This window comes from Phalacrocorax carbo, chromosome 6 (genome assembly GCF_963921805.1).
Source record: "Phalacrocorax carbo chromosome 6, bPhaCar2.1, whole genome shotgun sequence".
NCBI lineage: Eukaryota > Metazoa > Chordata > Aves > Suliformes > Phalacrocoracidae > Phalacrocorax > Phalacrocorax carbo.
The window spans coordinates 36,507,712-36,531,443 of NC_087518.1; the positions used below are offsets into that span (position 1 = coordinate 36,507,712).

General features: G+C 37.6%; 1 long non-coding RNA gene across 1 annotated transcript; it reads left to right on the forward strand.

Annotated features, from left to right (window-relative positions):
* The first annotated feature begins 828 nt into the window (after positions 1-828).
* LOC135314082 (uncharacterized) lies at positions 829-5,086 on the forward strand. Its single transcript, XR_010373556.1, has 3 exons — positions 829-898; positions 4,222-4,372; positions 5,033-5,086. It is a non-coding gene; the product is annotated as an uncharacterized LOC135314082 (long non-coding RNA).
* Positions 5,087-23,732: the final 18,646 nt, after the last annotated feature.

Consider the following 23,732-nt stretch of genomic DNA (forward strand, 5'->3'; position numbering starts at 1 on the left):
ACCAGCAATTTCCCATCCATGTGATTGCAAGGTGTGTTGGCATTTTTAAAGCTTTTTATATCATAATTATCTTCTTGCGAAAGAAGGACTATGTCTTTGTCCATCTACTTCTCTATGCTGAATACGCTCCTGTGTGAGTCATGTCCAACTAAAGAGACAGTCCAGGAGAGGAGTGGCAACTGCATTCCACTTTATCTCCTAGGGAGAAGTCATCCTGCTGGTCTCCAGAAAATCAAATAATCTCCTATATTTTCTCATTACCATTGACTAGCGTGTCTGAAAGGCAGAGACAAGCATTTGCTCACACCCTGTCCTCTTTTTATATCTTTTTTTTTTTCAAATATTAGCAAGTTTTCTTAAATAGTAAGTGTTCAAACCTTGTACTGCAGTTGAACCTAAAGCTCAAGTAGAGTGAACGGGAGAATGGAAGCGTGTGTATTTGTTTATTTAACTCTGGTTTACTTGTTCTTATGGCTAAATTAGCATTCTTTATGATCATCATAATGTTTTCATCATAATGTTGGTCCATAACAACATAAAGATGCTAATTCCCACTAAAATACCCTATGTCCATGCTTTCTGTTCACTGCAGGGGCATATTTTGCAGTTGCATCTCTGAGTAGTGGTATTTCTGTTTGATAGCCTTAAAAAAATTATATTTTGTAACCTATGCCTTTGTACAAGTTTTTTAACCTCTCTGGGAATTACACTTTCAGCACAAGAATACATAAGTGACTAATGTTAAAATTCTAAATTTTGTGTACCTGAGTACAGAATTGTAAATCGATTGCCTCATAATTATTTCTGAGTACTACCTTTCTGCCTTCTAGTGCCCTGTGGAAAAGCTGGCTGTACAATAGCAGAGCTGCATCTGAATGAAATTCAAGAAATGAGCCATGTAAGTTTTCATACCATATCATCAGCCTGGGATATGCTTATTTTTCTTGAACACTTTCATTAGAGTTCTTTTCAGGTACAAAATAAGTGAAATGCTTTTGTGTCTTGCATTTCTGTGATATTTTCAGATGACCTGTCTATTCTGTATGTTTCCAGAAGAAATCCCACTTCTACTTCTCAAAATCCCTCAATTCCCATTCCTCTTTATTGGCAGGAAGTTGTGGATTTTGAATACATTTTCATAAGTTACAAACTCACTGGCAACAGACAACTGCAGTCTGATTTAAAGGAATGACTCCTACTGCATCGTGAAGTGAGGACAGAGAAAACCCAGAAAAAGATAGTGACATGTCATAGAATATAAGAAACAGCAAGGCAGCTCATTGCAACAACAGACGTACAACCTGGAGTGAATACGAGGTCCAGATGAGAATTGCCACTTAGGACCTCAATTTCAGGAAACAAATCATATATGACTAAGATGTTGTCATGAAAGGTTATTTCTTGCCCTTTCATCAAACTTTTTGTTGTGTTTTCAATTGATTGCCTCAAATGCAAGCAACAACAATACTGCACCAGGCAAAATTACTGGACACATATTTAAATAGCATGTAAATAGGTGTGTGAGTCAAGGTGCAGCTTAACCTATCAGCTCAGCACATTAAAAAGTAATGGTTATTTTTCTGTACTTAGGACTTTCATTACTGCAACTGGAGCTTTCTCTTTTCACAAAGGGACTATGAGATAGTAATAGAGGCAATACCCAGTTTATCTGCTCTTTTGTTTTCTCCATGCCTCTTTTCTCCCTTTACACGTAACATTGCACTTACAGATTTAACATGAAGTTCGAAAGCTCAGTGGAAGTAGGGCCTTCGCTTACAGTAGACCTTCTCTAAGTCAAGCCCTCTTGCTTTTTTTTAAAAAAAAATAATTATGGGAGGCTTTACTCTTCTGCAATGAGCTAGAATAACAAACTAGTTCTCAGTTTTCCTAAGTCCCTTTCTGTGATTACTGCTGGTTCTATTTTGCCTCTTTTCATCTTGACCTTACAAGTTTTACTTGCTCTGGTTTGTATTGTCTTATTTCTTTTTCTTTCTCACTCCTTTCTTCATAGCAAAGGTTCAAATAGTGATCAGTGACGATTTGCATCCCTTTTACACTGTGAATCATCTTAGTTCTCACAGGAGGAAAACTGATGGGAGGGGGAAGAAAATTAACTAGCTATAAGGACAAGTTTCATTTAAGTGCCAGTGAGGTTTTTCTCCATGAGGTAAAGGAAATTACTCCATTCTAGCATAGTAAGCTACTCTGCATGTGTGAGGTGCCATGCTATTATTTACAAGAAGCTGCATGGGCTGCCCAAACTGTTAATGACTCAGTTATGAATCCTTTGTTCACACCAGTGAGCAGTTAGTGATAACAGTAGGGTCACTGGAGTGAAAGCAACTGTTCAAATACGTCAGTAAAAGATATGCAGTAAATTGTCATAGCAATAATGCAGGGTTATTGCAATACTTTAATATTGAACATTTCAGTGGGAAACTTTGAAACTATATATATATATATATATATATTTATCAGCTAATAATTATATGTTTCTTATTTTAATTCCATGTTGGGATATGCAACCTGAACAGAGGATTCAGCTAAACACAAAGGTTCACTCTGACATATTTAAAAAAAGATTTTCAGTGTTGCATGCAATCTTTCCATGGTCGTATTGCATTCTTATACGTAACATATATAACTCTGCTCATGTGAAAGTGGGAGACTTAACAAGAAGGAGATGTGAAGGTGGGAAAAGGAAAAAGAAGGAATGAGGAGAAGCAGCAGAGGAAGGGAAGGATGGTATGCTGAATTATTTTCAGTATGAACCTAAGAATTTTTGGAGGCTTGCTTAGTGGAAAGTAAAAGAGAAAAAAATAAAGGCACAAAACTTAGCCTATAATGTGTACAAACATATATATGTATGTGAGTGAGTGAAAGGACAATAGCAGAGAAAGTGGACTCGCATATGCTTAGTTTCAAGCTTCTATTCTTTCTGGGTCTTTCCCCCCACTATATATTCTCTGCAAAAGCATTCAGCAGCATAGCTTTGCTGAGCAGCTCATAATTTAGAAGAAAAACCTGGAACACCTCCAGTATATCTGCCACTCTAATTTATACCTATGAGGATTAAGATGTCCAGAAAAGCCATGAAAATGACTAAGTATATTCCCACTTGATCAATTACATCGTCTCATAAGAAAACGTAGGGGTAATATCTACACATATATATTTAATAGATGTCATATACAACCTGGGAAATACGCATCAGCAGTGCGTATATTAATTTAATAAGTCAGTTAATGTTTTCATGAAAAGTAACTCTCAAAATTATTCTTTAAAATGTTATGTCAGGCAAAGCAATAAGCACAAGGTAATTCACTGGTTGGTCAGACCCTGACTTTTTGATATAGCTGAGGTTTCTGTAGACCATGTCACTTGTCAGTTCTTTGACTGAAGGTGAGCTGAGGGGAAAGAATCTAGTGAAAAGAGACAGCTGGATCCTTTGGTAAAGTCAGTTGGAGTAGATTCATTGACTTCACTGCAGTGGCAATAATTTATATAGGTGAAGATGTGGTCTGGAATCTGCTGCAAAACATTTTTGTTTTCATGGAATTTTCATTTATCATAATCTTTTTTTTCTCTCACTTTTTAATTATTTTTTTTTACTTCCCCTCTGCTACTTGGAGGAAAAAGTTTTGTATTTTTTTAAAGTTTCTATTTTTAAAATATCATATCTAAGGAAATTAAATGATTGTGTTTTAAACTAAGCTGAGATTGTGGCTATGTTTATCCTTTTGCTTTGTCTTCTTCTTCCACTCTTTAAGAAAGAGGAAAAAACCTTAAAATTGTCATTTATCCATAGCACCAGAAGTATTAAATCCTTTGGTAGCTACTGCCTCCTGCCATATGCCAATGAGAGCTGCATAATTCATGTGTAGCAAGTTATTCAGCCAAGAAAAATGTAGGCTGCAGAAGAAAAAGTGAAAATATTTTTTTTACTGTTTTATATAAGTTGATATTATTGCATTGGAGCTAAACTGCCTCCAATTCCAATTTAGCAGACTAAAAAATGACAATAAAAGTTGTAGATTTCAGTAGTCAAATTTAACCTTTTCGTTATGTTTTGAGTCAATGCTAAATATGAGGGCTGCTAATAATGTAATGCTTATACATCATGTTTCCCTATGCTTTTGAGATACTAACTTGTACTTACAGAAAGCTGATGTATTCAAGATAACTTTTTGCACTTTAGGGCTTATTGTCTTCTCTGTCTAGAATGCCAGGAGACACATAGTGGTGTAACTCTGTTAAGGATCCCTTAGTGTCAAGAAATGTTATCTGAGCAATGGAAAAGAGACATTATTATTCCAGTCTCCTGCATAGTGGGAAATACTATAACAGAAAGCTACTGAACAGAACTAGTCAGGTAAGTTTCTAATTTCAAATGTGTCCCCACACCCATGTGAAGACTACAATTACTTGAAATGAGGCAGATCCAGAACTAACAAATGCAGAGTATTCATTCTTTTTGTATAAATTATTTTCTCTCCATAACCTTAATGCCATCAGTCTTTATTTCTGGCATGAACAGTAGTCAGTGGTAAAACTGAGGGGACATAAAATTTGAGTGAAATGTAGTAAATTTGAAAGCCAGACACAGAACCACCAGCTAGGAAGAGATCTCCAGAGGTCACCTCATCCAACCTCCCACTCAAAGCAAAGCTAATTAGAATGAGGTGACTCAGTGCCTTGTCTAGTAAAATTTTGAGTATCTCCAAGGGTAGAGATTCACCAACCTCTTTGGGTGACCTGTTCCAGTTTTGAACACCCATATATTAAAAAAAAAAAAAAAAAGAGTTGCTGTATTGAGTTAGAATTTCCCATGTGTACCAACTTGTGTTCATTTTCTCTTGCCTTTCCATTGTGAGAAGCTTCTCTGTGCATGTCTGAGAAGTCTGGCTCCATCTTCTCTGTACCCTGCCATTATGTAGCTGTAGAGAGCGATAGGGTCCCCTTGAAGTCTTCTCTCTTTGCAACTGAACAAATGCAGTTCTCTCAGCCTTTCATCATATGTCCCATTTTCCAGCTCCTGACCATGTTTGCATTTGCCATATCTCAAAGCTAGGACAAGATCAAGGTAAGAATCATGTGTTGCTTGATTCTAATTACCCTTAATCCATGTTCTGGTTTTGGCTGGGATAGAGTTAATTTTCTTCAGAGTAGCTGTGTTTTGGGTTTGTGCTGAACATAGTGTTGATAACACACGGATGTTTGCATTACTACTGAGCAGGGCTTACGCAGAATCAAGGCCTTTTCTGCCTCTAACTCCACCTCAACAGTGAGCAGGCTGGGATGCACAAGAAGCTTGGAGGGAGCACAGCTGGGACAGCTTTCCTCAACTGACCCAAGGACTATTCCATAAGTGAGAGAAGACCTTTCCCTCATAAACGTATTTAAGATGCCATGCCAAACTTCTCCTATGGACACAGCTGAAGAGACGTCTAATGGTATGGCTAAAGGATGATCAATCCCAACATTTAACAAATATTAATGCATGTAAAATGAAATGGGATTTTAAATTAATTTGCTACTTCTCAGGCAGAACCTTGCCAAAGTTTGAGTTTTTTTTCAATAGTTTTTTAACAGTTGGCAAAAAAAGACTACAGGACCAGATGCTTTTCTAAAGCTGACTCATTCAGTAGCAATCTCTGATATGAAAGAGGTGTTTTGCCATGGTCTATTGGACAGAATGAAGAACAATGCCCTCGCCAATGTCATTGTTCATTGATGTATTCAGTGATTTCTAGTTTTTGATCAGGAATGTGTTCAATCATGTAGTAGGCAGTGTTTCATCTCTCAGAATGAGCTGTTGAAGTGGAGGTTTTCCATTTAGCTAGATTCAAGAGCAAGTCTCAGGAGCTTTCAAAGAATGATTAAAGTTGGTAAAAAAAATATCTGTGTACTGGAGAGTGATCTTTCTGCCCTTTTATGAAGTATTAGAAGAATAGTCTATGAAGTGGACAAACTGATGTGAAAATTGTACTGTGGGTCCTAGAATACACATACTGAAACCCCTAAAATGCTGTAGGAAAAACTGATGTTCTGGAATTACTAGTCTAATTTTATAGACAGCCAGAGATATGCACTAATTAGGTAAATCTTCAAAAGTTTAAAATTTCCATCGACCAAAACCTTGTGAATGACTATTATCGCATTTTTGGAAATGTGTGTCGGATGAATTTTCATGCATCTTTATTTTGCACATGCTAATAGCAAGACAGTTCATCATTAAAGAGAACATAAAAATATCAAGTCAAACCTACCTTCTTTGCCTTCAATTCCAGGGGTTTATTTGTCTTTCCAAATATATGTGCTAACTTCGTTGTGGAGCCAGTCATAAAAGAAATGGTACTTTGTATTTAATTACATAATTATATATAAATGATAAATTTATATGTAGAAACTCAACATTCACACTTTTTGTATACATGCGTTACATCTACGTTTAAGTTGTCATTCAAATGTCCTATCTGGACAGCTCATAAACATACTGTTATTCATACTTGTTTTCTGTGATTGCTGCTAGAAGAATTAGCTTTTGTAAATGAGTATGTCTGAAGAGAAAAAGTAGAAGTATAGCATGGATATATAAAAAAAAGAACTAGATTTTATATCTTCTTAAAAGATTTGGTCTGGATTCATTGTGAAGAATTAGTGAAGACTGCTGCAGCTTCTTTTATCTTATGTGGTATTCTCATCCCTAGCTAATGGCACAGTCAACTGGACACTCTGAGTGGTAATTTAGATGAAAAGGATCTTAGAAATAATCATTAATTAAAACAAACTGTTTTTTTTTCCTTTGGTTAGTTTTGCACTACATTGAAATAAAAGGTTACTGAGCTGATAGTGCTATGTGTACTCAACTGTGCTTAACTGACATGACGGAAGGATTATGAGAAGAAAAATACGAATTTTATTCCTAAAATGACCTCCAACATTTAAGATTTTCTGAGGGAACAGGAGAAGGGGAGGGAGGTGTTTATGACTCATTCACCTTGTTCCTCCTTCACTCAAGTTTCATGCTTGTATTTCTAAATATGGAAAATAAATATGGAAAAAGAAAAGTCTTTCTTCATTTGCAACCTGTGAACATTTTATTTGCAGTATATGAGGTATATGATGCCTGGAAATTATATACATCCGTGTACTACTGGATTCTGCACACAGTTGCAGTAACTGCAGACTGTATGTTGGGCTAATTGTGCTGCTGCTAACATGTCTATGCCACCATCTGCAACTTAGCTTTTTTTTGGATTGAAGGCCTCTTTTCCATTTGAAGTAATTAAACCCAGCAGAAAATACAATACCAAAGTACTCCTCCTAACCTCTAAATGACTCTTCTGTATTAGTTCTGTAAAAAATTCATGTGAAAACTGAAGGTAGAGTTAATAAAATTAGAGTGCACTATCCCTCACAGCCTGGATAGCGAACAGAGAGAGTTTCAGCCTTCAAGAGTGCTTATATTTGTTCACATATTTCATTTATTTAAAATATTAAGCAAAAAACTTGGGGCAGTACCAGGGCTTTCATCCACTTAAATTTCTTCCTCTTGTGTCCCCAGAAATTTCCCTGACAAACCAGCAACACGAAATGGCTCTCTCTTCCACAGATATCCTGAGGGCATATTTGGAGGTGGCTATGCTGCCTGACTGGGAGACAGTGATAGCTGGCTCAGAAATAAGGTGTTATAGCCTTCCAGCCAAGAGAAGCTGCCACAGCAATGATGATGCTTTGAATAGAATTTATGCCCTATTGTGTATTTATTCACTGTCATTGCTAAGCACTGTAAGCAAGCTAGGAAAACTCCCATCAGCCATAGCATCTGGTAAGCTTTAAAGCATAACTTCAAAATTAGACTCTATGTTTGCAAATCCAGTGCCATGCAAAAAGTACCATCTGGCCTAGATCTGTTTGAGAGTAAATCATTATATTTTGTGAAACTGAGGAGAGACAGACCAAAAAAACCACAAGGCATTTGCATCGAGAATTAACAGTAGTTGACATAGACACAAGAATCAACCATTTCTGTGCAATAAGATAGTGCAAAACAATGCACTTGGTTACAATATGACTCCAGAATAATCTCAGCAAGAGGGAAGAAGAGGAATCCCTATTGGGCTTTTCTAAAGTTTTAACAAGGTATAAGCATGTTTGAAAAGAAGATGGATTTCTATAGGGCATAATAAAATGAGATGTGGGTCCTAAAGTATCCTAAAAACACATGATCAAACTATGTACTAGAGCAAATAAAGAGAGAATGTTTCTGAAAATAAATGGCCTCAGCTTACCTTCTGTAACACCTGCAAGCTGGATCAATTGCCTTGTGGTGGGAAAAGAGTTTTCAGTCAGCACAAAAGTCATCTCTGATCCAAAAGCAGCCAGCAGTATCAAAAAGATGTCACAGTTGGTCAGTGATTGGCTCATGGTGATAGGAACAGCTTCTGGAATATCCAAGGGGTAATCTTTATTTGACACTTTTTGAGGGACTTCAGATACATGCCAAGATCCTGAAAAATAATAGTTATTCTAAACTACAGTTATGAAAGAAGGTTAGAAATTTAAACTGCTGGTCAACTGTTTTTCAGGATCCTGCATGCACAACTGAGAAACCCTGGAGATAGTGTTCAAATATACAGACCCAAGGACTAATATTAAATGAGTCAAGAAATAATATGCAATATATCAGTCACAAAATATTTCAAACTTACAGTTTTTAAATAATAGTAGAGCAATGCCTTAAGAGACAGCCTAGAAACTGCACCAATACAAAGTTGGCATTTTTCAAGCAAGTCTTGAGAGATACCAAATGCAGCTGTGCCGGAAGAAGAAGTTGTACCTGGCAGTGCTCTTTGGAATGGGACAAGTCGAGCGATTCTGAGGGCGTGGTAGCTGTGCAGCCTCATCCAAAGTTAACAGGATGCATCTTGAAGAAGCCTCTACTGGGTAAATCCAACTGACCAACACTGCATTTTTGAGGCCTTTGCATTGTGATGAGAGGAAAATCACATGCTAATGGACGATGTGTTTAGCTTCCACCTTCCAGATGGAAAGCAGAGTCTGCCAACTAGTCACTTGTGGATATCTGAGTAGCCATTCCGGGCACTCAATTCTATGTTTCAGGCAAACAGACAAAACCCCTGTTAACAGCGCATGGTGAGGTGGGCACTAAATTAATTCATACTTCAACAAGTAGCCCAATCTGAGATTTGCGAGAAATGAGGATTTCTTTAAAGCAGGCCAGGCAGTAACCTCAGCGGAAATCATGAAGTAGATGCATGCCCCGCAGCTGGGAGCAGAGCATCCTGGAATGAAACCAGGACTATATTTACAAGTCAGATACAAGCACCTGAGAACAGGTATTAATCAGAGGAATATGTGTACGGTGGTTGATAATGGGAAAAAACCACTCTTTCCTCAGCAGCTCTCCTCTTAATGTCAGAAACTTTTAAGTTGTGCTAAACTGTTTCTCACAAATCAGCAGTGTGATGTGGAAATGGGGGGGCTCATTTTTCATTTTAGGTTGCCACCTTCCTGAATTTCCATGTTCAAACAATGAGACACTATGCACAGTTTCTCTGGTAGGCTGATAAACTAAATGGGAAGACAGTCTTACCAGCATAGAGAATCTAGAACTGATAGAAAGGGAAAAATATCAGGAAGGGATGCAGAGCTTCATCCACTGTCACAGTGCTTATCCACTGTCAGATATACAGATTGACTAGTCAGTAAACCAAATGATGGATTAGTGGAGAAGGAAACTGTTGAGCTGGAGCAAGGAGATAGATGAAAAATCAGATGACTGAGAACCTGGAGTCTTTTTCTGAAGCGGTTCTCTTGATTTCAGTAATTTTATCTTTTTGCATTTGTGAAGCAGCGCCCGTGTTTATTCATGTTGAAATACATGCTGTCACAAGAAAGGCATTCTTTATTTTTTATTATGGGAAGAAGCCTCTGAGCAGCAGCATCAGAGACAAAGGTAAGGCCATGGCACAGTATGTGTCGACACCACATAGCAGGATCAGGAATCCTGGGGATTCCTGGAAAATTCCCAGGCAAACATCATTTGTGCTCATACCTTGTAAGTCTGGTGTTGTTGACTGCTGAGCTCCGGCCACACAGCAGAGTCCTGCTACTTACCTATAGTATAACATACATATATTTAAATGTAACAAAATTAACCATTTAAAAAGTGTTAACACCAAAGGAATTTCTTTGAAGAGGGATTTGAAGTGGCACCCATTTTAGACTTCAAAAAGTTAGTAATAAAAAGAAGTTTGTTCCTAGGACCTTGCAGGATTTATGGAGATTTTTATCTTCAGACATGTGTAACTTTTTCCTAGCTTAAGGTTGTGAAGGATTTGGATCTTATTATTTAATACAATGGGTCTTGTTTCTGGCAGTTTTATAAAATTTAAATAAGATATAAATTGTGCTATGTTAAAATTATAATTTGGTACATTATAAATTAAAATTTAAAGTTGCAGTACCAATTCTTTTCATATTACTTTTATATAAAGCTCAGACCTAACATAATATTAAATCAAGCCATTTAAAATCACTGATTCAAACCACTTCACTACTGTTTTAGCTCTTTCAGGAGAGACAGAATTAAAGTAGGTTTTTTTTTTAATGAGAGAAATGTTTGAAAATGTTGATATGTGACTACTTGCTGAGGAACTCATAATTTATAACATGAAAGAAAGAAAGAAAAAAATCTTGCAGTGGCGTTGTAGCTAAGCTTTTAAAGACAGAACAGTCAGGGCATGTAAAACTGCAGTTACTATAGAAACAGGATCTTAGTCCTTTTTAAATGAATGTGGAGAATTTGGGGATGTACAATGTGACATGGCAGCACTGTGAAGCTAGTCACATTCATCACTCTCACCATAAATTTGTATTACAGTAGAATGAAAAATGCCCCATCTGCAACTGAGCATGTAGAGGGGGTAAAAAGGATTATACTAGGGATTAAGCATGTGCATGAGAAGACAGGCATTGTTTTAGAGAGTGGATAACACAAATGGCCAATGCCTTGGTGTGATTTCCTCAAAAAAAGGCTCCTAGATTAATTGATGGAATTAACAGGCTCATGGGTGTCCTGTATAGAAAGATGCGGACCTAGATACTCAAGTAATACCTAGAAAGCAAATTACAGAGACATGAAAGACACTTCTGTTCCGAAGCTTGTGCTTAGATGTATTTTGGATCCACATTTACGAGCACTAGGTCCATTTTAAAACAAAGGATGTGTTCTCTTCTGAACCATTTGTAGCCCAGGTTAGGTAAATAGGGGTTTGTTTTGTTTTGTTTTTTGAAAGACTAGCATTTGTTACATTACTTGTGTTTTCTCCTGGGGGCATAAGGAGAATAAAATTGGTGGCATTTTTATGGGTTGTCAGGTGTTCTGTTTAGATGATGTGTTTAATAAGTATTAGATAATAGCAGTCAGTAATATGTAAACTGCATAATGAAGTTAGAAGCCTGAAGCTATGATTTTATAATAAATCTTCATGATAAATGTTTGTTAGTTACTAAGTCTGTTTCAGCTGGAGTCTGCTGTAACCTTATAAAGCAGGTTTGAGAACAGAAACCTGTTCTGCCCCAGATTTCCTTATGCTGCATGAACTTGAATTTACAACTGTTCCTCTGTATAAAAGGGAGAAAACAGTAACCCTAAAACTGAGGGTGCTAAGAAAATAAATGTATTATGGAATCCGAAGCACTTCAATAACATGCTCACAAAACATGCTTAGAGTAGTTTAGATGAGCTTAGGGATACTCTAAACTAAATGTAATTCAAGTTTTTTATGCCTTGGAAAAGTTTCCTGTTAATGGAACCATTTCCTATTAATGGAAACAGCTGTACATACCATAACAGTACAGCACCATGTAATCTTATGGAAGAAGGGAAAGAAAATTAAATTCACTTTCCTATTCAGTGAGTTCTGTCAAGGCAGGAAGAGAGAGGAAGGAGGAGAAAAATAATATTTTTTGTTTTCTTCATATGCTCTCCTTTCTTTCAAGTTACTGAGTTCTTGGGTTTAACGGGAATCTGCTGTAAAGGAGGATGAAAGAGGTTCACATCAGGAAAGGCATGAATGTGTAGATTTAAAGGGCATTATCTATTTTATAGCCAATCTGTTGACCTTAATGAAAAGGATTTCATTAAGTGGAGTTTTATTTAGAGTTTTACCCAATTAACAAGCTGTAGCATTTCAGAAAGTTATAACTTTTCCTGCTTGTTTTTCCCCCTATCAGAGTTTCTCAGTATCGATGAAGTGTGTTCACTTTTCACAATAAAATAGTCCTTCAGAGCTCTGGTGGAGTTCCTCGTTCTGATTGGCTGCTGATCCTAGAGGTCTTTTCCAACCTTAATGATTCTATGTTTCTATGAGCTGAACTATTCTGATGACTTGCCATAGATAAGTAATTAAAGGTACGCATTAAATGGACAAGCTAATGAAACTGTAATGCACATTATTTTGGACATCTGAGCAGCGAAGTGTGGAGTTGTAGAGCCCATTGGCCTCCTTTTCTCAACTTCTGTTCCTGGTCTTTCTCTAGTATAGCATGTGGCCTGTGATTAGCGTTCGAGTGATTGTTGTGGACTGTGAAACTTTGAGCTAAGTTATAAGTTTCCTTGAGGAGACGGAACTTTTCAGGTATGCATTTGCTAGAAGGAGTTTGAAGATTCAGGTTCTTTGCCATATAGTTAATATGTAAAGAGGTGGGGGAAAAAGAAAGAAGAAAAAAATACCCTTGACACCTATTTAGATAAGATCGAGGAAGGTTTAAAGTAGTAATAAAAAACATGAGTGGTTGTATTCTGGCAACATTGTCACTTAAACTTCAGTATGACTGGAATGAAAAGCTCAAGATAATAAGGATGCTATCTTTCTCCATAAAGTAGGAATGTGCTGACAATTTTATAGAATTCAGGTTGGCCACCTATCAGCTAATGAATGCCATGAGTATTTTAAACCAGCATTAAATTTATATACATTAGTCAACTGACACTACTGTTACTTTCTCATTAAAAATAATGTACAGCCTGTGGCCTCTAAGCACTCTGGGATGGATCTTTCCAACTCTTCTTGTTCAAAGTGTTTCACTTTGTAAAAGACAGCACATAGAGAATAATCAGAACTTATGCTGAGTGGCTCCATTTTCAGTTATCTGGAAATCTCAGCTTTACTAGTGAAAGGAAGGTATATATAAAGCTGATATAGGTCTGAGGCATGGAAGATCCAAGCAAGTATTTTTAAAATAAAACAAAATAAAAAAATATTTTAAACTCAGCATTGAAACAAACTATTTTTGAAGGGCTAGAGGATGATTCAGGCAATGCAGTATCTGATCCAAAAGACAATATCTTCTGTCTTATCTTTGTGAATGCCCTAGAATTTAATTCATCTTATGGATTTATTAAGGTTTCAAATAATAATGAATACTAAACGTCTAAGGACTGCAACATTTAGTCATCCCGAGAAAAACATAATAATGTCCCATAAGAAATATTAGAAAGCAAAGACAGGTGATACACTAACACATACGTAAAACCACTACCAGATGAAGTACTGTTAAAGATTACAGCATCTGTAGACCAGTTCATAATGAACATATGATCACATCAGAGCTGGCAAAAATCTTTCTGGGAATCATTTATTCATTAAAAAATTGACTTTCAGTGCAGTACAAACTGTTTGCCATCTTGAGCCAATATCAAGGAACAAATTTAGGCAAAGCAAAGTAATAAATCTGTAAACATTGAAACAGCATTACTCAAAATGTTTTGAATTTTTTTGAGAGCTGCTTGTCTAAGAGGCTTAGGTGCAATTCCTAGAACTACTGTAGAAATACTGGCATTCCTTCTACTCACACACCTTCTCAGCATCTGAGAAATATGGAATCAGCTCTGCTGTCTGCTAAATTCAGAACAGGAACAGGAACTTAGGTATATTGCTTTTCCAAGTCAAGTGATATAGAGTATTTGAAGATGGCTTTTTCTTAATCTTTCCTATTTAAAGTGTTCCACTTTGCAAAAATAATGAATTATTCATTGGACAAGAAAAATAGAGAAAGTAAGAACTCTGAACTGAAGCATTAATTATTCATACAACTTTAGATCCCATGACTTTGAGTGGAGAGGTGAATAGTAGACAAAACTTTTTGACAAAATTCTTCTCAAGGATTATCTTTTTCATATCTGTGTCCTAATTGCATATATTATTTGTGAAAATTATCTCATTATTTGTACAAAAAAGGCAAGATCATATAGTAAAAATATACTTTGTTGTTGCCACTTCCTCCATTCTTTCTATATACGTGCTTTTTATTCTCTTTTATTCTTAATAATATTGAATCTTTCTCTGCTGTCTGCTTCTGTATCCCAAATTTCTGGAGATCATTCAGTAATTGCTTTTTTCCCCAGTTACAGACATTCCAAATTTAGCTGTATGGTTGATTTAAAACAAAGCTTTGAATTTGAGCTACATCGAGCCCTACAAGAAGTTTCTTTAGCAGGAGAAAAGAAGAATGAAAATCAAACACAGCTGATCATTTGATGTAGATATTCTTTCTCACAGGCTTACTGTAGTTTCACAACCTGCCAGAGCCCCAGAGAGTGTATTAGCCAGGATATTATACACACAGAGAATCATATAAGTTGGGAAAGACCTTTAGGATCATTGAGTCCAACTGTAAACCTAACACTGCCAGTTCACCACTAAACCATGTCCCTAAGCACCACACACAAATGTCTTTTATATATGTCCATGAATAGTGACTCAGCTACTTCCCTGGGCAGCCTGATCCAACCCTTGGCAGTCCTTTCAGTGAAGCCATATTTCCCAATACCCAATCTAAACCTCCCCTGGCACAGCTTGAGGCCATTTTCTCTCATCCTATCACTCGTTACAATCTCCTTTCAGGTAGTTGTAGAGAGCAATAATGTCTCCCCTCAGCTTCCTTTTCTCCAGACTAAACAACCCCAGTTCCCTCAGCTGCTCCTCATAAGACCTGCTCTCCAGACCCTTCATCAGCTTCGCTGCCGTTCTCTGGACACGCTCCAGCACCTCCAAGTCCTTCTTGTAGTGAGGGGCCCAAAACTGAACACAGTGTTCAAGGTGTGGCCTCACCAGTGCCGAGTAGGGGGGGGATGATCACTTAGAATCATCGAATCATATAATCATAGAATGTCCTGAGTTGGAATGGACCCACAAGGATCATCAAGTTCAACTCCTGTCCTTGCACAGGTCAACCCCAAATTTACTTCCATAGTCTTGCTGGCCACACTATTTCTGGTACAAGACAGGATGCAGTTGGCCTTATTGTCCACTTGGCCACACTGCCGGCTCATGTTCAGCCAGCTGTCAACCAACACCCCCAGGTCCTTTTTTGCCAGGCAGCTCTCCAGCCATTTGTCCCCAAGCCTGTAGCATTGCATGGGGTTGTTGTGACCCAAGTGCAGGACTGGGCACTGAGCCTTGTCAAACCTCACACGATTGACCTTGGCCCATCAATCCAGCCTGTCCAGATCCCTCTGCAGAGCTTTTCTACCCTCAAGCAGATCAGCACTCCCACCCAATTCGGTGTTGTCTGCAAACTTACTGAGGGTGCACTCGATCCCCTCATCCAGATCATTGATAAAGATATTAAACAGAACTTCTCCCAGCACTGAGCCCTGGGGAACACCGCTCATGACTGGCCACCAACTGGATTTAACCGCATTCACCACAACTCTCTGGGCCCAGCCATCCAGGCAGTTTTTTACCCAGCAAAGAGTACACCCATCCAAGTCATGATCAGCCAGTTTTTCCAGGAGAATGCTATGGGAAATGGTGTCACAGGCTTTACTAAAGTCTAGGTAGACAACACCCACAGGCTTTCCCTCATCTGCTAAGTGGGTCACCTTGACATAGAAGGAGATCAAGTTAGTTAAGCAGGACCTGCCTTTCCTAAACCCATGCTGGCTTTGCCTGATGACTTGGTTGTCCTGTATGTGCTGTGTGCCGGCACTCAAGACTGCTCCATAACCTTCCCTGGTGCTGAGGTCAGACTGACAGGCCTGTAGTTCCCCAGACACTCCTTCCAGCCCTTCTTGCAGATGGGGGTCACATTTGCTAATCTCCAGTCAACTGGTACCTCCCCAGTTATCCAGGACTGCTGATAAATGATGGGAAGCAGCTTCGTGAGCACTTCTGCCAGTTCCTTCGGTACTCTTGGGTAGATCTCATCCTGCCCCATAGACTTGTGTGTGTCTCGTTAGTATAGTAGGTCACTAACCATTTCCCCTTGGCTTATGGAGGCTCCATTCTGCTCCCCATCCTTGCCTTCCAGCTCAGGGGGCTCAGTACCTGGAGAAAAACTGGTCTTGCTATCAAAGACTGAGGCAAAGAAGGCATTAAGTACCCCTGCTTTTCCTCATCCTTTGTCACTATGTTTCCTCCCACATCTAATAAAGGCTGGAGAGTCTCCTTAGTACTCCTGTTGCTGCTCATGTATTTATAGAAGTATTTTTTATTGTCTTTTATGGCAATATCCAGATTACGCTCTAGTTGGACTTTGGCCCTTCTAATTTTCTCCCTGCATAACCTCGCTATAGTTTTGCAGTCCTCCTGACTTGCCTGCCCTTTCTTCCAAAGATCATAAACTCTCCTTTTTTTAATGAGTTCCAGTCAAAGTTCTGTGTTCAGCCAGGCTGGTCTTCTTCCCCGCCAGCTTGTCTTTTGGCACATGGGGACAGCCTGCTCTTGTGCCTTTAAGACTTCCTCCTTGAAGAATGTCCAGCCTTCCTGGACTCCTTTGCCCTTCAGGGCTGCCTCCCAGGGAACTCTGTTGATCAGTCTCCTAAACAGGCCAAGGTCTGCCCTCCAGAAGTCCAAGGTGGCAGTTCTGCTGACCCCCGCAAACTATATTATGCAATATAGTCTGTCTTTCCAGTAAGTCTCATTGTATAAATTTACCGTTCCCTTATGCTGTCACTCAGTTATCAACCAAAACCGGTATGCATGGGAATTTCAAATGCCTAATGACTTTGTGATGCAATAATTTGAACATGCACCAACTTTTTGAATATGTTTTCTTATACTGGTACAATGCTGTATGGCTTACAAAGGATTAATAATGTATATAAATATATGTTAGTAGTAGCACAACATCTGTAAAATGTTAATACATATTTTATGGTGCATTCACAGTACATTATGAATGATAAATAGGTGACAATAGATGCCTTTATAAAATATTTATCATTCACTCTGCTTTTAGTTATGCTAGAAGCTGCTCAAGAGCCATCAACAGAAAGTGAATAGAGTTATCAAGGTTACAGTAATCTATTTATAATGAAATGTGCAAGCTTAAAATTAAGTACTGCAAATGATGACAAAAAGTTGACAAGCTACAATTATACAATAAACTGTAGCCTGATACAGAATAGGCCCCTGAGGTGTTCCATCTTTCTTTGAAATATGGCATATGGAGCACTAATATAAAATTTTCAGCCTTTGGAGTATAACAAAATGAAATTGTATCCATCGCAAATCCCCTAATGAGTCTTTGAAGAAACGTATGTAGAAAGTTTGAAAACATAATTTTGGAAAATCAAGAACTATTTCTGTTGTTAAATGGCTGATTGATGTCCTACATCTCACTGTGATGCTGACAAAACAATTCAAAATACAAAATTTTTCAAATATGGATTAATTTATCTCTTTATCCAATATTGAAGAACAGGTTTTAGGTATCAGTTTTCTAACTCTATATAATCTAATTATTTTTGCTCCTCCAAACAAGCAATACAAATTACAGTATAATTTGCTATTCTTAAACCTCTCTTTCAGTTTTCCTTACTCCAAAGTAATAGGCTTTAAAGGAATTTCAGATATAAGTAGTAGAAGAGCAGTGATAAGATGAAGAGAAATGGTAATATTAGTTCACATTTAATTAGGAGACAAAACTAGCTCTTATTATACATATACATATATATGCCTCTCTTGAACAATGATTATTAAAATGTTTCTTGAGAAATAAGACTGTAGTCTAGAAAAAGTCTACCTAGACTTTAGAGGGACTTTAATCTATAGATATTAGGCTAAAAATAGCCTTTGTTTACATCACAGGTAAAGAAAAATTCTTACAGAAGACTCTTACTTTGTGAGAATATTTCCTACTATATTGCTCTGGGTCTGCAATGTAGATTCTGTGGTCTCCTGGGAACCTGAAAGTTATTTCTAAAGAAGGAAAAAAATGAGTTTCTGTTCATGGTAGGTGATGGCTTGATAACATCAGAAACTGAGTTTTTGCTCATAAATTCTAGAATGGTTACTCTAGTGGAAACTTATTTATGCTGTCCTGCTAATGAGCTCCCAACTGTAGTAGGAAGGCCCACTACTAAGAAAAACAGGTTTTCTATTTTTCCATGTCCATTTAGCTTTTGACATGTCTACAGAAACTTCCATTATGCCTGCAAAATAATTCAGAAATCATCAGCAGTCTGAACTGTATATTCTTGTCCTGAAGAAATATCAGTGTCTGAAATACCATTTTAAATTATTCAAATGAAGTAAGTATCCTAAATCTCTGTGAAATCTAATTCTCTTGGACTCTTTTAAAACTTTAGTATCACTTCATATACAGTATCTTAGATAAGTTTTTCTTACTTCCTGCTGTTACAGAGACAAAGTCAGCGTTCCAGCACTGTTAGCATTCCACTATTTTTCAATCTGTATTTGTTCTGTAAGGCTGGGTGGCTATAGATTCCTAAAATATTTTCTGTCTTTTCTTCTTTCAACAGGTACAATGGGAAACTGGTCAGGTTTGTTGAAGAGCTGGGCAGCCCAGCTCTTCCACAATAGTCAAATCAGGAGGTCCTTGAGCTGAAAATTGTTGGAGGTTGGAGAGTATTCTTGTATCACATGTACTTATCCCATTCTTTTATCTTCTGTATATTTTTCTTGTAACTGTAAGAAGATGGTATTTGATGTTAATTGGAGCTTTGTTTTGGCCCAGCAGGATTATTCTTGTCTTCTTCCCTTATGTTCTCCTTGAATCCACAAATACAAGTAACTTTTAAAAAGAACATTTATTCGTGGTTGTTTAATCCACCACCCTTATAACTGAAGCTGTAGCACTATAGTGTTACCTAAAGTACAAAAAAAAGCAGCAATTAATCATGAGTTAAATTTTCTCTTTCCTGTCATGATTTAATATTTCTGATTCAGTAACAGTGTATTTTTCCACCTAAAATTGTGCAGTTGGCAAAAACTAAAATAACAATAAACTGTTAAGGATCTGGATCAGGATCTGGTCTTATATCAGCTGATGTAAATTGATACAGCTTCATCGTCTTCAACTGACATGCACCGACAGTCCTTACAGGGAGATTCTGTTTGTTTGCTTAATGAGATGTACAACTTCACAGGAGGAGAGTCTTCTCTGAATGCAATGTTTGTTTCTAGCTTGTTGAAACGTTCATGAACTATATTCAATTACAATTACTTGGACTTAAAATGTACTCCTGTTGGTAATTGCCTGACATAGAAAAGGTGTCATAGAATTGCTTCCAGGCACTGCATTTCCAGGAGTATTTTAATATTCGTATTCATCAGTACAGAAAGACTTTCTTTATCATATATATTTTAAATTGTCTTGATTTGTAGTAAATGTAGGCGAGTAGTCTGCCAGACTTGAAAGGTAAATACAGTGAGCTAAATTCATATCCTATTATACTCACACAGACAGGCCCTTAGCTGGTGCAACAAAATCATATCAATTTTCTGATGGTTTTTATTGCTTATTTGTTCCAAAATGACCTTCAATAAGCACTGCTTTCTTCCCATCTCCTCAAACAGAAAGAGGTCAGTAAAAACACGGCTGTCAAATATCTGTCAGAACAGATTTATTGTACTGCTTAAACCTGGTGAAGTAGATTTTTTTTTCTCCTTCTCTCCTATAATCTGACCCAAGGGTTAAACTTTCAAGTATATTATTTTATTTATTTTTTCTCTTTCTTCTCGACAACCTACATGAAACAAAACAGGTGTGAGTCAAATCTCTGGGGCATTGAGTGTTTGAATGAGTATGAAGCTTCTTACTGCTGGTAACACTGGCTTTAAAATATTACCTAGCCCCAGGTATTTTCATCGGTTGCTAAAAAAAATCCCATTTTATCTTGTAATTAAATTCGGGTATAAAACTGATACTTCACACAGGAACTACTAAAGTCACAACACATGCCTTGAGCTGAATTTGCCATCCCCAAGTGGGGTAAACTTTGGGGGATTTTCTTGCCCTTCTGTCCCCTCCTCCCTCAAGGAGATCTGGTGCAGAATCAAATCTCTGCCAGGTTAGCACCGGAAAAATCTAACTAAGATCCCTACACTTGTGTATATTTTTTTCCTTTATAAAACTACAATTACATAGTGAAAGATAAACAAAATCACATTGCACCACATGGTTGCGTTTAGCAGTAACTGAGATCTGCCATTATTCCTTGTTAAGCTACTACAACAATCAACGAGTGCTTATAAAATACCACTCTTTCTGAGATGCAAATTTACTTCCATTGTGCCTTAATGTAGCTGCTGAAGACTGCCAATTTGCAGGAACTCTTGTAAAACGGTTACTTAATTTCAGGTGGAATGATAATATATGGTAAACACAGAAGAGGTCATTAATGCAGCTACATGGATATTACCTCAACTGCACATTTCTGGCAATATGTAGAAGTTATTTTACGATGTGATAAGCCCAGACAAAGTATTCAATAACATGATGTTGAGAAGACTCATAATGGCAGGGAGAAAAAGCAGTCTAAGCATATATTTGTACTTTTAATATTCTTTAGAACGATTCTGAAATGCAAGGACTAGAATTTGAGCTACTGTCAATGAGAACAGCTTGATTTTGTTCATTGGTTTTTATTCACTGCTCTTTATTACCAGCTAGTAACAATCTGGCTCATTCTGTTTTCTCTGAGACCAATGTTATTTTTGCTAATGGAAGTGTTCCCAGTAAGTATGAAAAGGATAATAGTGTCAGATGGGCAGATACTGGCTACCATATGATTGGATTTCTGTGACCATGATCACTTTTCTCCAACAAGAAATCTTGGAAGAAGGGAAAATTTCCCATTTGTCCAGGATGTCAGGTGCCTGAAAAATATCTGGAAGTTTAACAAACAGCTGACAGTGTGTTCCACAGTGCACAGGCAACATAACCAGTGTGCTGTAGTGTGCATTTTGAATGTAAGGTAGCTTATAAAACATAGTTACAGAACATAAAAGAAAAGGGGAAACCAGCAACATAGATAGGGAAGCAAATACTGACCTTCTAAGATAACAAGGATTATGTAGGATGCTTCATCCAGCCCCCAGAACGGGCAGAGACTACAAGCAAAATGGGATGCTTCAGCACTGCGTTTAGGTGGGCCAGTGAGCATTTACAAGAATAATAAGCTGTGCCTGGTTCAGTGCTTTTAAAATAGACTTTGTATTTTTAAGAAATTAATCTTTTTGTGTTTCAGAGAAGCTATTATATATCACATGAAATCACAATGAATCTATTACAGGCCTACCCTCTGTTGGACCTGCTGAACCCAGCTATCCTGGTATGAGGTGCAGTCTAGCTGCAGGAGCTCTGCAAAGGGTAATGTATCCTACTGAGAAGCAACAGGGTTAATTAGCTCATGCATTTCTCACTGCTGAAGCAGTTACGCTATTTCTCTTATCTGAACTACTTCTGTTGCGGTCCTCCTGGATCTATGTGTGCTTCTCTGTGGTATACAGTTTAGGCATATTGCAGGGTTGCACTTTGTAGGCAGCAAATTCACAAGCAAGGAAATAAGTAAATTTTCACACCAGAATACCTTGAGACCTGACATGGTGATGCACTGCAGGACCTTGTGAAAAGGAGGCAATGCAATTGGCCTGGTAACCGTGACAGCCCCTGTACTAGAGGCTCTCTTACCCCAGGAACTGCGTTTTCTTCAGCTGTACGCACCAGCACTGCAGTTTGCTCTCCCACCCCTGTGCCTCCCATTTCCTCCTTCTTGCTCCAGCTATGTTGCACTGTAGTTGCCTATTAGAACAGTTAATCCTGCTTCTTATCTAAAAGCTTTTGAACCTAATGGTATACACTGAAGATGTAAACATCAATTGGACTGAAAATTAAATTTGCTAATCTCATTAGGACTGTAACTCAAGTATTCTTTGGCCACATGTTTTACATACCTACCTGGTATAAAATAACTTCTTAAAAATACTAACAGTCCTTACAGAAGGTGCAGTTAGAACAAGATTCACTAAGGTGGATTTTATGGTAATTTGGTTTACTGCTTTACTCACCTTACAAAATTTAATGTAGCAAGTGGAAACTCCTAGTCTGTTTGCCTGTAGTTGTAATTTGTACATTAGGAAAGATGCAAAGGAAATATTTCAAACCAACAAAACTTTCCAATTACCACCTTCCCCCAAAATAAAATGTGATAAATAGAAGTAGAAAACACATTGACTTACATAAAGAAAATTGCAGGTACCAGAGAGCTTCTGATGTAAACTGACAAAACGCCTGAAGACTGCTTTACTGCATTCTGTTGTGAATTGCTTGTTTGCAAAGCCATTAATGCAATGTTCCCTTGTTGATTATTCCCAGGACTTCTTCAGTACAGCATCAACACTGACAACACGTTTTTTTTCTTCTTTTTTTTTTTCTTGGGCTGAAATGTTAATTAAAATAATCTTGTTTGGAGGGATTCATGTTCACATATTGAAGCACAAAATTAGTTTTATACAAACTATGTAGTACATTTGATACTGTTGACAGAACAGCATTTTATGGAGTGTCCTTCGTGAAGTAACTTGGCACATCATGCAGCACATGAAAATTTAGTAGGTGTTTTTATAGTACATAGGACTGAAGTAAGAAAGGAGACAGAGATTGTAAGATATATGGAGCTGCACGAGTAAAAGAAGTACTATGAACTATGGCAAAACAGGGTCAAGGGACAAACAAAATCAGTTTTAGAGCAGAATTAATGGGCAAGGGAGTAGATGGATCTGAGATCTGACTTACAGTGAAAACTATAACCATCTGGACAAGTTGAAAAATTTTGCAGTGTGTCAGCAACATTCTTTTGCAAATCTAAGAGTCATTCTGAGGCTTAAGAAACTCAGGTGAAATCATCTGCTAGGCCAAACAGTGCAGTTCCTTTGGTTGCAATGGGACTATTCCAGTTTACCCAGTTGATGATCTGGCTTGCAGTTTTTCCTGGTAAAGGGGATCACAGACCCGTTTATTCTATGGAAACCACCAGCAACTACTCTCTTTCTCTCTCTTTTACACAATGATAGAGAAGGCTGTTCTACTGCACATTTTTCTATCATTTAATTTACTCTTAAAGACCAATTGTGAGAGACAATTTTCAGAAATCTGAAGTGTGGGAAAAAAAGAACTAGATAGCTTCTAGCTAATGCCTGTGGCTCGTGGAAGAATTTCTATCTTGAAACAAGGATAGAGTCAGACCAAGGTCAGTCTAGTCCAGCATCTTGTGGCTGTGATGGTGGCCATCTACCTATGCAGGAGTACAGGGTAGACTAGGGGCCTGGGCAAACATATAGCAGTATGTCCTCTGAATATTCTTCTAGCTTTGAGCGATTTCTGAGTCAGACATGTCCTGAAGCAGAGATCTTTGGTTTTAATCGGACTCATCGAATATCTTTAGTGCTTTT